General features: G+C 42.5%; 1 protein-coding gene across 2 annotated transcripts in view; it reads right to left on the bottom strand.

The window, feature by feature from the left end:
• Window positions 1–15,274, bottom strand: part of Pdpk1 (3-phosphoinositide dependent protein kinase 1) — a 70,356-nt gene that overhangs the window by 38,356 nt on the left and 16,726 nt on the right. The gene's annotated exons all lie outside the window — the stretch shown is intronic.

The following is a 15,274-nucleotide window of genomic DNA, read 5'->3' as shown; positions in this document are numbered from 1 at the left end:
AAAAAAAAAAAAAAAAAGAAAGAAAGAAAGAAAGATTCTGCACCCAAAAAAAAGAGGTGGGGTAGGGGTGGGAAATAGGTACACTGAGAAACAAATTAAGTATTCGGGGCTAAACTTGCAGTAAAAATTGCAAAAACTTTACCTACATCCATAAACGCATTCTCTTCAGCTCTGTCCTTAGTATATCCTCATAGTTGTGACTATCCTGACTATAACAGATTGGGAAGATATAGCTCAGTCAGTAAACTACTTGATTTGAAGCACAGGACCTAAATTCAATCTACAGAATTAAAACAAACAAGCAAATGTGGACTGGAGATATAGCTCAGTAGTAGGCAAGTGCCTAGCATGCATAATAACTAGTACCTCCATGCCCTCTGCCCCAAATCAATAAAAACAACAACAACAACAACAACAACAACAACAAAGCCAAACCTGGTAGTCCACCTTTAACCTCAGTGCTGGGAAAGCGGGAAAGCAATTGCTAGTGTGTTGTCTAGCCAGCTTAATTGTCAAGTCCCAGACCAGTAAGACACTGTTATTTAAAAAATATAAATAAAAATTAAAAAATAAAAGCTAAAAGAAAAGGATAGAGGGCTGGAGAGATGGCTCAGAGTTTAAGAGCACTGACTGCTCTTCCAGAGGTCCTGAGTTCGATTCCCAGCAACCACATGGTGGCTCACAGCCATCTGTAATGAGATCTGGTGCCCTCTTCTGGCCAGCAAGCATACAGACAGACAGAACACTGTATACATAATATATAAATAAAATGTTTAAAAAAAAAAAAAAAAGAAAAGGATAGAGCCAGGCAATGGTGGTTCATGCTTTTAATCCCAGCACTCCAGAGACAGAGGGAGGCAGATCTCTGAGTTTAAGGCCAGTCTGGTCCACAGAGTAAGTTCCACAACAGCTAAGGCTACACAGAGAAACCCTGTCTTGAAAAACAAAACAAAGAAGAGGAGGAGGAGTAGATTGCATACTGTTCAAGTACATGCACCACACACTCCACCTAACCATCATAAAATGAATTCAGCATACCCAAGTTACTTAGGCACTGGTCCTTAACAGTCCTCACTCAAGAACTCTAGGAAACTTATATAACCCAGTGTTTACCTAGCATGTGTGAGGCCCTAGGTTCAATTCCCAGCACTACATAAAAGAAAATTTAAAAGTGCAATTCGATGGAGTCAGGTTCTGAAACCACCTGCCTGTTCTGTAAGATAGCAGCACATGGGGGGTTGACCAAACATGCTCCATTCAAAACTGAAAGCTGTCTGATCAGATAAAATAAGATGAACCTCAGAAAAGGTCATGAGTTCACAATGATACAAACATAGTTTGTTTCTTTCTTTTTTTCCATTTTATCTTTTAAAAGTCTAACAATATAACTCTATGGGCTAAGTAGACTGAATGGTTGTTAATTTATGTAAACAAGGCAGTATCAGTGTATGAGTTAATTAGGACAGACAAGGTTGACTACTTTCTAGATAAACAAGGAAGGAAAAAGGAAATACAGAACCATAAAGAAGCCAATGCTCTCTGGGCAGTAGTGGTACACACCTTAATCCCAGCACTCTAGAGGCAAAGGCAGGAGGATCTCTTTGGAGTTCAGGGCCAGCCTGGTCTACAGAGCAAGTTCCAGGACAGGCTCCAAAGCTACAGAGAAACCCTGTTTCAAGAAAGGAAAAAAAAGTTATCTTCTGGAAACACAGCAGCCAAGAGCGAGCAAAGCTCAGCTACCAAGAAGAGCTAAAGGAGATGCTCATCTTGAGATTGTAAAATGCATAACAAATCTAGAAAGAACATCTTGTGACCCAAACATGATGAATACCAAGGTGGAGAAAAGAACAGCAGATGGTAACATGGAAGGGTGTCTTGGCTACCCCCACAGTGTAGTGTGTGAGCCTGGGCTCCTAAGAGCAGCCTCCTCAGAAGGCCAAAGCAGCAGAAGCACACTCCCAAAGGTTCTAGCTAAGCAACCACCATTAGTAACCTTATACCTGCTCTATGGCAGGAGGAAACGACTTTTTCTTTCAGGTGAACCCATCATCGTGCCAGGTAAAGTATAAGATCATGTATTAAAAATATGGAGGTGCTAACCAAACACATTACCAATGAAATCTGACTACCTGACTGCAATAAGGGTCTAAGAATCTCAGCAGGTAATTAAGATTTCACTTTTCTGTGTTTGGAGCAGTGTTCAAAGTTTCAATGAAATTATCTGCAAATGTAGAGTTTAAAAACTTGAATAAAAAGGAATACAACAATACTAGCCAAGTATTTCCCATACTCAAAACCCCTTAGACAAGGGATGTCTTTAGCTTAGTGAGTAAAAGCTAGTACTGTTCAAGCCTGATGACCTGAGTTGAGATTCTGGGAACCCAGGTAAAAGCCAGATACATACCATTGTGTCTATGATGCATCTGTAATCTCAGCATTTCTATGGCGAGATGGGAGGCAAACAAGAGAATTCTCCAGAAGCCCTTGGACCCGCTAGCCTGGAGTATGCAGCACAGTAGCAAACAATGAAACTGCCTCAAACAAGGTGAAAAATGGATACTAATACTTGAGGTTGTCCTTTGACCACCTTATGCACACCATGAATGGCACAAACACACCCTCACACATGAACACTTATATACATACATTACATATGCACACAAAAAATAAAAATAAATTAAAAAAATCATGATAGGCGATGAAAGGAGACAGAGACAGAGACCCAAATTGGAGCACCGGACAGAAATCTCAAGGTCCAAATCAGGAGCAGAAGGAGGGGGAGCACGAGCAAGGAACTCAGGACCGCGAGGGGTACACCCACATTCTGAGACAATGGGGATGTTCTTTCGGGAATTCACCAAGGCCAGCTGGCCTGAGTCTGAAAAAGCATGGGATAAAACCGGACTTGCTGAACATAGCGGACAATGAGGTCTACAGAGAACTCAAGAACAAGGGCAATGGGGTTTTGGTCCTACTGCACGTGCTGGCTTTGGGGGGGCCTGGGCGGTTTGGATGCTCAACTTACTAAACCTGATTGGAGGTGGGCGGTCCTTGGACTTCCCACAGGTCAGGGAACCCTGATGGCTCTTCAAGCTGATGAGGGAGAGGGACTTAATCGGGGGAGGGGGAGGGAAATGGGAGGCGGTGGCGGGGAGGAGGCAGAAATCCTCAATAAATAAATAAATTTAAAAAAAAGAAAAAAATCATGAATATAATTACTATTTCCAACTTAGAACTTCAACCTAAGAAAATGAAGTAACATTATTTTAAGAGCAGATTCATAAAATATAGTGGCCAGGGGTATGACTCTTTGGTAACACACTTGCCTAGAATGCATAAGGCCAAACACGACTAGGAAAAAAAAATTAATCTACTATAGCTTTGGATATTTCAGCAAAAGCTGAGACCTGCTGAAAAGTTCAAGACAAAGATGATAGGTAAACCAAGGTATGCACACTTAGTGGAACACTATGTAGCCCTTAAACATAGATATAAAAGGTATAAAAATATGGTTAGACAACTGGAGGAGCTGGTTATGGTTATATAAGAACCATTTGTACCCTTCTAGATATTTTTTTGGGGGGGGGGAGTAGTTTCAAGATAGGGTTTCTCTGTGTAACAAGTACTGTCTTTACTAGAACTCAGTTTGTAGACCAGAATAGTCTCAAACTCAGAGATCTGCCTGCCTCTGCCTCCCGAGAGCCGGGATTAAAGGCGTGTACCATCACTGCCTGGCCCCTTCTAGAATTCTTAGAAAACAAATATTAAATAACTTATAATTAAATGAAATAAAGGCTAGAAGAGTAACTCAATAGTAGAATGCTTGTCTAGCATGTGGATCCCCAACACTGTTTCGTGTGTCTGTGTGTGTGTGGTGAAATATATGTATAAGAGAAGGCAGAACTGGTTGAATAAAAATAGAAGACTCTATAGAAGAGAATGATGAGGGTGATAAAACAGGGTGCTGGATTGCAGAATATTACTAACATCACATTTTAATAGAACAAAAAAAACCAAGTTAAATAAATATAACTTGAGCCTAAAGGCTACAAACTTTGTGTTGGTGAAAAAGGAGGCAGGTAGTTTTTCTGTGGTGAAATTCCATGTGCTCAAGAAGCTAGACTTTGCAAGATAAGGTGATACACACTTTTAATCCCAGAAATAGGCAGATGTCTGTGATCAGCCTGGTCTATACATAGCAAATCAAGCCCAGCAAAGGCTACAGAGTAAAATTGTCTCAAAAAGTCAGTGTGCAAGCCAGGCATGGTGGTGCACACCTTTAGTTCCAGTACTTGGGAGGCAGAGTCAGGCAGATCTGAGTTTAAGGCTAGTCCAGTCTACAGAGCAAGTCCCAGAATAGCCAGGGCTACACTGAGAAAAGCCCTATCTCAAAAAGCCAAAAAGAAGGGGGGTGGCAGTGTACTAGGGAAGGAAAATCTCAGACATAAACTTAAACTTTTGGTGTTGTTTTTGAGATGGGATTTCATCTAAGATGGCCTTGATCTCCTGATCCCACTGCCTCCTGAGTTACTGAGATTATAGCTGTGAATCACCACACGGGCAGGACACAATTTTCTTTCTTTTGAGAGACAAGGTCTGTGTAGCCCTGGCTGGCCTGGAATTCTCTATATAGACCAAGCTGGTTTCATACTCAGAAAGCTCTACCCACCTCTGCTTCCCAAGTGCTGGGATTAAAGATGTGTGCCATCACACCTGACCAAGATATAAATTCTTAAATAGACTGTGACAAGCTGACTCAGAACCTGGAAGACCTAACTGTGCACCAACACACTTGACCCAGATAATCCAGGAAAGGAACCAATGAAGCTTCTTGGGACCAAATACATGCTAGACATGCACTCTACCACTGAGTTACTATCCAGCCCATATGGAAGCCCAAATAGGAGCAAGCAACATTGTTCCTTCCTAGTAGTCAGGACCCAAGTCCCACAAGGTTCTGAGTACACGCAAGAACGAGGAATTCCAAAGAGCCTGCCACAATGGCTTCACAGACAGTACCACAGGTTTTAGGCATTCTCCTGAGTCTGACAGTCCCCATCAAACTGGTTATTTTGAGACAGATGAGCTTGATATCAAACACCTTTTGAGGGACACAAACAAATGCTTATACTGCCCTCAGAAACATTTACTAAGAAAAGCTATCTTTGGCTTATGCTTCCTGGCTGCTAATTTTACAGTTTTGGCCCTTGGAGAGCTAGCCCACTGGGAGCATGGCTTTTAGACATGTATCTAGAACCTTTTCTTTACGATCTGAGTGGTTTCCATGGTTACAATAAAAGTCTCCAGAACATAAGTTCAGAGAAGAGCATTGGTGTCCCAACATAAGTCTGTACCTGAACTCAGTTCTATTGACCCCTTGTCCAAGCACCTACCTACAGCAATGTGGACAATGGGCTCTTGGTCCCTATGGCAGCTGCAGGCCAGAGTGGGGGTCACAAGAAACCACAGGGCTCACTTATCCAAACCTAACCTACTCCAGTAGACTCCAAAACACCAGGCAGAATAGATTCAGAAAAAGGCAGAGCATCGCTGGGCACAAATCCTGCCAACTTCCTTTGTAACACCCATCCAACAGCAAGACAGCAAGCACCAGAGAAAACACCCAGATCACCTAAAGCAAGAATGAGAGGTTAGGAGATGCACGAGAACTGAGATCTGAAGGACAGAAAGTGTAGTTGTTATTACTGGTAGTGTTTTGGGGAGGGGGGGTCAAGAGTGAAACTCAGAGTGAGAAAGCCATTTCGGAGCAGCCATTTTTCACTGCAGAATACAGCATCTGATGTATTCTTGATATGGACCAATACAAAAGACATCAAGTCTTACCCCAAAAACAGCTGGTCAGCTCAGATGTGCCACCAAAGCTACATTCACAAGAAGAGTGCACAAGTCTAGTCTACAAGCAATTGGCTGGCCAGACACAAGCACAACCTTGAGGCTGCCTCTCACAGGACCCATTATAACAGCTATCAGTTGCAGGACCACATCTAAAACTCAGTCTTCAAGAAACTCAGTCCTTTAAGAAGGACACAGATGCTACTAGCACAAGTAAAACCTGAGAAACACTGGCAAATATTCTCTCTCAGAGACTCTCAAGTAGGGCAATACCTGTCAAGTATTAGAAACATTTGGGGTTCTCACACATGGAAGAAGTGTTACCGGCACCCAGGGGAGTGACCCCATCAAACATCCTAGAATGAAGATGATAACCCTACAAAGAAAGACCAGGTCCAAAGTCAACAATCCCTGTTAAGAATCCACTCTGATCTCAGAGGCAATGATACCCAGGTTTCAGTGGTATGTGGCTCCTCTGGAACTGGGCAGTATGTAGCCACCTCTCAGAGCAGACCCAGAGGCAGAGGAAAAGAATGAGTATAATTCAGGATGAGGTGGTACTACTACTTCCTTAGCAATAGACAGTGAAATACTTGGCAAAGATGCCACAAGCCCAATCCTGCCAAACAGCTGCCCATTATCTCATTTTCAACTGTGACTCTCCAGCAGTGAATACAGCAAGACACCCACCCAGGCTTGTGCCTGAGGAAGTGCAAGCTTCTCTTGGACTCCTGGCACAGATTTCGGCTGTAACTCTATTCAATAATGCTGTTTCCAAGTGCCAGTCATCTTCTGTAAGATTGTGACCAAAACTACTCTGATTTAAAATTCTATTACTAGTGGAGTGAAGTGTTAGGATAAAACTGAGAAGAAACCCCTAAGAACTTGTATTTAGCAGCACAGTTTCTCTATGGTACAGCAAGTCACTCCAGAATACAGACGAGACCAGTCAAACCTGTGTCTGGTTGAGCACAGTTATTGTTCATATATTTCCCAGAGCCCATGAGAGAGAGAGAGAGAGAGAGAGAGAGAGAGAGAGAGAGAGAGACTTCTTCAACCTAAGTCTTTCCTAGCTGTAAACATATGGCATTTAATGCTGGTACTTTCCTTTAAGATGCCTAACAGTATCACTCAAGCCTAAACTAAAAATGCCATTGAAAAGTTCTAAGAGGGGCTGCAGATATGGCTCAGCAGTTAAGAGTACTGGGTGCTCTTCCAGGACCTTGGTTCAATTTATAACATCCACATGATAGCTTACAACGGTCTACACCTTCAGTTCCAGGGGATCTTCTGGCCTTCACTGGCACTAGGCACACATGTGATACACAGACATATGCAGGAAAAACACCCATATACATAAAATAGCAAATTTTAATTTAATTTAAAAGTTATTTTTATGTGTATGGGCATTTTGCCTGCGTGAATGCCTGTGTACCACATGCATGCAGAGCCTTTGGAGGTCAGAAGAGGGGTTAAATCCTCTGGAACTGGAGTCACAAACTGTTGTGAGCAGTTATGTCGGTGCTGGGAACCAACCAGAGTCCTCTGGAAGAGCAACCAGTGAGCCTCTTAAACTACTCAGCCATCATATCTCCAGACCCTAATTGTTTAAGTTTAAAGCTACTTGGAAGATAGAGGCAGGCAGATCTCTGTGTGAGTTCAAGGTCAGCCTGGTCTACATAGTAATTTCTAAGTCTGGCAGAAATACACAGTAAAACCATGTCTCCAAAAAAAAAAAAAAAAAAAGACAGAAAATGCTCAAAGTAAAACTAAGTTTTTCTTTGAAGGTACATTTAGAATTAATGCAAACTAGATGTCTCTGCTGATGCCTCTCTGAAGCCATCAGCATGTCCCATGGCAGGTACAAAATACTCTGGAGCCTGAACTAAGTCAACCTGGCTTCAGGTTTTTTGTTTTGTCTTTTGAATTTTTTTTTTTAGACAGGGTTTCTCTGTGTAATAGTCCTGGCTGTCCTGGATCCCATTTTGTAGACCAGGCTGGCCACCAACTCACAGAGCTCCTGCCTCTGCCTCCAAGGAATGCGGCACCATCACCCAGCTCTTGCTTCAGTTTTACAGGTATGAAGTAGGAGGCTCAGGCAAAGTCAGAGGCAGGGTACATATTAATGAGTTGCAGAATACAATGGGGTAGACCTCAAAGAACAGAAGGATGGCACTCTATGTGTAGAAGCACACCTGGAACTACACCTTTAGCACACCATCTATTTTCAACCTAAGAGCCCCAGGATTATGCTGCCCTTGCTCCTAGGAACTTCTCTCAGCAGGCTACACTGTTTGCACAGCTCACAGCCTATCACCAACTTCACAGTCCCAGAAAACTTAAGAGCCAAGACCTTTAGAATACCCTGCTGCAAATAGCACAGGACAAGAAAGGACTTCTTGGGCTGGAGAGATGGCTCAGTGGTTAAGAGCATTGCCTGTTCTTCCAAAGGTCCTGAGTTCAATTCCCAGCAACCACATGGTGGCTCACAACCATCTGGAATGAGGTCTGGTGCCCTCTTCTGGCCTACAGACATACACACAGACAGAATATTGTATACATAATAAATAAATATTTAAAAAAAAAAGAAAGGACTTCTCCAAGGATGCCACATTCCTCCAGGCTCTTCTATGACTTCACAAGCACATATTCACTCTTCTTGTTCATTAGTTTCTCTAAGAACTTCAAGCTAATTGCATTATTCATCCTTTAACTCAACAAACACAGCTGCTGTGCTAGCAAGGCTCTCAGGCCATGCTAGCAGACATGTCTCCTTGTTCTAGAACCATCCAGTTACAGTAGTGGGGTAACTACATAAAATGTATGTAGGAGAGTGCAGGAGGAGCCAGGGTAGACCTGGCTACAATGTGACTAAACCACGTTTGGGCAAGTGTTTGGACAGAGTAAAAGAAGGGACCAGAGAGGGTGAAGCAATTTAGACTGCAATGGTCTGGTTCAAAATGTGACATGTAGAGAGCCACCATGAAGATGCCAGGTCAGACATGATGAATCTTTCCTGGTAAGCCAGAACCTCATGGTAATATACAGATTAGTAGAGATGGGTGAAATCAAGATGTGAGAGTTAGCCAATAAGAGGCTAGAGCTAATGGCCAAGCAGTAATTTAAATACAGTTTCTGTGTGGTTATTTCAGGTGTGAGGAAGCTAGCCGGGCGGGACAGAACCAAAGGGCCTGCTCCCTACAACAGTTTGTCGCTCCAACATGGTAAACTGACTTCATGTAAAACCTGAGAGGGCTTTAAAAAGAATTCTAGACACAAATATAGAGTTTAACACAGCTTTTTGCTGTTTGCTGGTGGAGTACTGCAGGGAAATTTTCCTGACTCAGCAGCCGCAGCAGGAAAAAAGCTGTGCAGTTTTAAAACGCGGCTTCCTGGGCTGTGCTGCCAGTGTGAACTCTGGGTATAAAGCATTTCAATGACATTTGTGGGCCCCGGGTGTTTCTGTGCCCACTCAGGTTGGGAGGAAACTGGCTAAGACGATGCCTGTGGCTTGGTGCTCCCTGCCTGGGCAGGCAGCAAGGTCAAGTCTACAAGGCTTGGGCAGGCAGAAGAGCATGGTGGATTCCCGCCACCATACAAAGAGATGTTTCCAGGCTGCACAGTGCTCTGCATGGCAGATTTGGCTATAACTCAGATAAAAAGGGTTTATGTGCTTCACGCTCATACTCAGAGTTAAAGTGCTGAGTGCGGCTCCTACCTGGCAGCCCCAGAGCTAGCAGAAATGGTACGTCCACCATTTTGAAATTGGAGAGAGGTGGAGCCAACATCCAGAGCAGCTGCAACCAAGCCACTTACCACTTTAAAAGCTCTTCTGGACAGTAAAGAATTACAGATTCACAACAGGACAGATTCAGACATAAGCGACCTCTAAACAGGTCACAATGTTGTATAAATGTACGTAGGCTTGGGAAGAGAAAATATAGAATATACAGAGTCATAAAATAAAGTTAATACTTTAAAAGGGGTAACGTCTTTAAAGAGACAGAGTGCAAATAATCATAGATTAAAGGAAATAAAAAATAAGCCACGTAAAATGGAAAATTCACAGAGCGTCTGGATTCTGTATATTATTGTGTTTTCTTCGAATTTTTTGACTGTGAAGAAGCTAAGTACAGAGAGACGTTTCATTGTGTGGGCTGCTAAGCTAAACCAGCATGTATATTATAAAGGTATTATGACTTCAGAATTTGGGTCTAAGGATATGATGCTTTGGAAAAGAGGATCTTCTTTTGTTTTCACAGAGGATGAGACCCTGTGGATTCCTTCTAGACCAATATGGTATGATAGACCATGCCCTCCTGAAAGGTTGCCATAAACATCCTCCAAAAATTAATTCGCTCAACTGCTGACTGAGATGAACCTAGCACACAGGATATATCATGAAAGACCTGATTAACAGCGCCCCCATACAGTACGAAGCACTTTGAATAGAAAAAACTGTGTTGATATTCCCAAAGATTGTTTATAACTGTTCTTTTACATTTAAAGGAGAGATATGATATAGATATGAATAATTTGCATTGGTATAAATCTTGATTTATTGATACAAGTTTAAGGTCAATTTTGTTATATGTATATGTACTTCTGATCTTGATTAAGGTATTGTGATTGTGTAGGACATGCAAAAATGTAAGTATAATTAAGAAATATAGGTTAGTGGATAATCATCTATAATAGTCAAGTTTGTAGTCATGTTAATTAGATTTTCTAGATGTGCATAGATATATTTCAGATAGGCATTCTTCATATCTTTCAAAGACTATAGAAAATGGCATTTAAAATGTTTTAATAACTTAGGGCTTTTCATGACAATGAAATATGTCTGCTCCTGGCAGCACCAAGCTACTTCCTGAGGAAGATAGGCACCAAAGAGGCTCCTTATGGAGTTAGTTAGCCATTGGGGCAAGAAACTGCTCTCGCTTGGACTGATGCATAAACTGGACATGAAGAACCCGCAGAGAGATGACTGCTGAACTTGCCTAAAGGTAAGATGATCCTTCAGGGTTCCTGATTCATAAGAGTCTGCGAGACATTCTGCAGGATACAGAAGAAAGTGACTGAACTGTCTTTCCTGCTTCATGGAAAAGTCTGCTGGATATTATGGACCTATAGGCCGAAGATGGATGTCTCAATGGTACAGAAGAACTTTGGGTGACTATACAGGCAGTGAAATGTCTCTGTCTAAGCACCTGGTATCTGTTCTGCAGTGCCTTCAGCACTTTGATAGAACAGCAGCAACAACAACAACAACAAGGCCCCCAAGAAGCTTCACAGGACAGTACTATCTGGATGGGGATAGCACACTTTCATACAGTCAAAAAGCTCTTACTAGGGGATGGAGAGATGGTTCAACAGTTAAAAGGTCAGAGAACCTAGGATTTGATTAATTACTATCTGCAAAACCAGTTCTGGACATGCATGTGGTGAACATACATACATTCAGGAAAATTCATACACATAATATATATGCAGCAGCAGCTCTTACAAGGAATGGTGACATCTGATCAAACATTTGAAGAATGCAAAGGCTCAAAAGATGTCTGTCTTCCAACAAAATACCTGCCAGTGTAAAAGTCTTGGAGGCAGCTCTCAACTCAGCAGTCTAGGTATGGCCACTAGATAGGCAGTCCAGAAAGAGCTGTTGGGGTACCAAATAGGGACCTCAATACCCTAGAATCCTTTTTGGAGTAACTTTAGGCAACCTCTAGAATACTAAAGAGACAAGCATAAGACACACCACCACCCATAAGAATCCAAGCGCCTTCTAATACCAGTCTAACTACTGGTCATACATCACTGGGCTCTTGACTACAACCACCAGAAGAGCTACTCATATGAGCATGAGAACATCATCTCCTGGCAACCTAATGCTTACATGGAATTCTGTAATGTCTTCCTGACTTGGCTATAGTACACTAGCCAAACTCCTCTCAGGGACTCTCCCCAGCTGGATGATGCTTATAAGGTCAATATGGTAGTGCCTCCCTCAGTGTAGTTCTAAATTGCAACCAACAATATGGTTTAATGACTGATTTTACTTGTGTAGTAAAAGGCAACGATAGTTGCAATCATACCTTTTAAAACATCAACTGTGAAATGAAATGCCTGAGAAGACAAAAGCCCTCAAGTGTAAAGTCTACATGCTTATAATACTACACCTGTTATTGGAAAGAACAAATCTTGTGGGGATTAAGCTACTCTGCAAGATACACACTGCCCAGAGGGTCACATGCCAAGGAGGGCCCTGCTGTCTCTTCTAACCTGTGGCCTTGAAGGGGCCCCAGAGCCAAAGAACCCAGCTGATTCGGGCCTGGGGGTGAGTCATCCCTTTGAGACACAGCGCCATCACTTTGCCACCCATATGGTAACCCAAAATTCTGATAAGCAAATATTTTTGGTTACTCAACAGATTCTAAAATTTAAATTTCTGGAGAAATTTAAAGGAACAACAGCCAGTCTAAGCCAGGTGGTGGGGCACACACCTTTAATCCCAGCACTCAGGAGACAGAGGCAGACGGATCTCTGTGAGTTTGAGGCCAACCTGGTCTACAAGAGCTAGTTCCACGACAGGTTCCAAAGCTACAGAGAAACCCTGTCTCAGGGGGAAAAAAAGAAAAGAAAAAAAAAAAAGCCAGTCTACTTACCATCCCTCTTCTCTCTGAAGTCAGAGCACCTCATTCACTTGTGACGAACACTTATGACACTTAACAGGACCACCAGGAGTTTGAGGAAGTCAGCCTGGGCAAAACTGCAGCTCAAAGACAAGCAGCAGCAACAACAAAAAAAGCCTCTAACTGATCTCACCATTCAGGAAGCAGAAGATGAACCAGGGTCAGTTGGGTCTACAAACACAGTTCCAGGCCCACCAAGGCTATACAGCAAGATCTCATCAAAAACCAACAAAACAAACAAAAATACCTCTGCTTTAAGGCCAGCTGCTCTTCCAAAGGACACCAGTTTGATTCCCAGCATCTACACTGTGGCTTACAATGATCCGTAACCCCATTTCTAGGGGATCCAAGACATGCACATGGGCACATATGCGTGCAGGCGAAACATTTATACACATAAAAATAAATCTAAAAGTTTTTTTTAAAAAAAAACTCTACCGGAGCTGGAGAGATGGCTCGGTGGTTAAGAGCATTGCCTGCTCTTCCAAAGGTCCTGAGTTCAATTCCCAGCAACCACATGGTGGCTCACAACCATCTGGAATGAGGTCTGGTGCCCTCTTCTGGCCTGCAGGCATACACACAGACAGAATATTGTATACATAATAAATAAATATAAAAAAAACTCTACCTGTCCTAATAACACCTTGTTATTTCAAGAACCACATTCTCTCCCCCAGTCACAAACTGACCACTTGCCTTTCCTACATACACATCTATTCCTAAATCCTAATCACTCTCATTTGTGATTAAGACTGAAAACTTCAGCCAGGCAGTGGTATCGCATGTTTTTCATTCCAGCACTCAAAAGGCAAAGGAAGATGGAGCTCTGTGAGTTCAAGGCTAACCTGGTCTACAGAGTGGGTTCTAGGACAGGATCCAAAAAGCTACACAAAGAAACCCTGTCTCGGAAAACTAAAGGCTGAAAGCTTCAGCCAGGCATAGTGGCGCACGTCTTTAGTCGCAGCACTTAGGAAGCAGAAGCAGACGTATTTCTGAGTTCTAGGCTAGCATGGTCTACAGAGTGAGTTCCAGGATAGCCAGGGCTACACAAAGGAATCCTGCATGACCCCCCCACCACCTGCTTTAGCCTCTACCTCCGGAATACTGCAATTAAAGGCATGTGGCACCATTGCCTGGCTCTGGCTTCATTTTTACAGGAATGAAGTAGGAGGCTCAGGCAAAGTCAGAGGCAGGGTACATATTAATGAGATGCAGAATACAATGGAATACAATGGGGTGGCCCTCAAAAAACAGGGGGATGCACTCTGTGTAGAAGCATACCATGGAACAACAGCACCTTCACTCAAGTCCCACATCAGACATCTTGAATCTTCCAAAGCTAGACAATAGCTTCACTCAGGAGACTAATAAACAGGTACATAGAGACTTATTTATGCTAAATGTGGAGCCATACACTTTTTTAAAGAAGGCACAGTCCCTAATTACCTGGTAGCAACTTGCAATGGGGCTAAGGATAAGTAGAAAGATGATACAACTTGCTTAGCTTACAAGGGAAACCACAGCTTGTGGTGGGGCAGCCTGGTCTACACATGGATGAAGGCCTGCTAAACAGTGATGTTCCTGTCCAAGATGGTTCTCAGGTATTTAAAAAAAAAAAAATCAGGTCCACCATGATATCCCATGCCTTTAATTCCAGCAGTCAGAAAACAGGCAGGTAGATCTCTGAGTTTAAGACCAGTCTGGTCTAAATCGAGAGTTCCGGTCAAGCCAAGGGTTACATCATGAGGCCCTTTCTCAAAAGTAGGAGGGAGGGTACATGAATTATACACCACTCTAAGGAAAATTTTAAAGAAATACATGTGCAACTTTTAGGGGAAAGTAAGACAAAACATCTGGAATACAACAGGAATCCATCAATGAGTTAACAGTGATGACTTCTGAGGGAAGGACAGACTGTTAACTCTTAACCCTGACTGCTGCAAAGACAAAGAGTGTTCTGGACTAGAGGAGCAGGAGCAACAACCTGGACAAGTGCTGGAAATGAAAAAAATGTGGGTAGGAGTTCTTGGTGGGGGACAGGTACGAGTTTCTGAAGAACCAATGAGACTATATGAGGTCTTTAAACCTTTTGAACTTCCATGTTCATTCATTAGCTTTTTTTTTTTTTTAATGAGTGATTAAATTCTAAGGGATTTTGCTAAAGAACAGATAAATGAACTAGTACCTTCAGAATGCAGATTTGTATGCAGGACAAGATATCAGTAACTACAAGAGCTGTGTTAGAAATAGCATGATATGTGGGCTGAAGAGATGGCTCAGAGGTTAAGAGCATTGCTTGCTTTTCCAAAAGTCCTGAGTTCAATTCCCAGCAACCACATGGTGGCTCACAACCATCTGTAATGGGGTCTGGTGCCCTTTTCTGGCCTGCAGGCATACACAAAGACAGAATATGGTATACAGAATAAATAAATTAAAAAAAAAAAGAAATCTCATGATACTTTGGGACTAGAGAGATTGCTCAGAAGTTAAGAGCACTGGCTGCTCTTCCAGAGGTCCTGAGTTCAATTCCCAGCAACCAATGGTGGTTCACAGCCATCTATAATGGGATCTGAGGCCCTCTTCTGGCATGCACAGATAGAGTGCCATATACATTAGGTAAATAAATTTAGAAATAGCATGATACTTAAAAATAATTCAACCTTCCCCCTGAATATTAATCTTCATCAGGCGATGAAAGGAGACAGAGACAGAGACCCAAATTGGAGCAC

Source organism: Microtus ochrogaster, chromosome 7 (genome assembly GCF_000317375.1).
Source record: "Microtus ochrogaster isolate Prairie Vole_2 chromosome 7, MicOch1.0, whole genome shotgun sequence".
In the NCBI taxonomy this organism is placed as follows: Eukaryota; Metazoa; Chordata; class Mammalia; order Rodentia; family Cricetidae; genus Microtus; species Microtus ochrogaster.
The sequence above is the reverse complement of the archived record's forward strand: the minus strand, read 5'-3'. Positions and strand labels throughout refer to the sequence as shown.